This window comes from Corvus brachyrhynchos, unplaced genomic scaffold, assembly GCF_000691975.1.
Source record: "Corvus brachyrhynchos isolate BGI_N302 unplaced genomic scaffold, ASM69197v1 scaffold150, whole genome shotgun sequence".
Taxonomy (NCBI): Eukaryota; Metazoa; Chordata; class Aves; order Passeriformes; family Corvidae; genus Corvus; species Corvus brachyrhynchos.
In genome coordinates, this window is record NW_008236162.1 from 3,667,162 (window position 1) to 3,667,623 (window position 462).

A 462-nucleotide genomic window follows, 5' to 3' on the forward strand; every position below is an offset into this window, starting at 1 on the left:
AGGAGGAGGAGAAGGACAACGACGAGGACGACAAGGACGAGGACAAGGACAAGGAGGAGGAGGAGGAGGAGGAGGAAGAGGAGGAAGAGGAGGAGCAGGAGGAGGACGAGGACGACGACGACGAAGACAAGGACAAGGACACGGAGGACGACGATGACGAGGAGGAGGAGGAGGAGGAGGAGAAGAAGGACGACGACGAGGACGAGGATGAGAACGAGGACAAGGAGGAGGACGATGACGAGGAGGAGGACGAGGACGAGGAGGAGGAGGAGGAGGAGGAGCAAGAGGAGGAAGAGGAGGACGAGGAGGACGAGGACGAGGAGAAGGAGTAGTAGGGAAGGAGGAGGAGGAGGAGGAGTACGACGACAAGGACGACGAAGACGAGGACGAGGACAAGGAGGAGGAGGAGGAGGAGGAGGCAGAGGAGGAGGAGGTGGAGGAGGAGGGGGAGAAGGACGACGA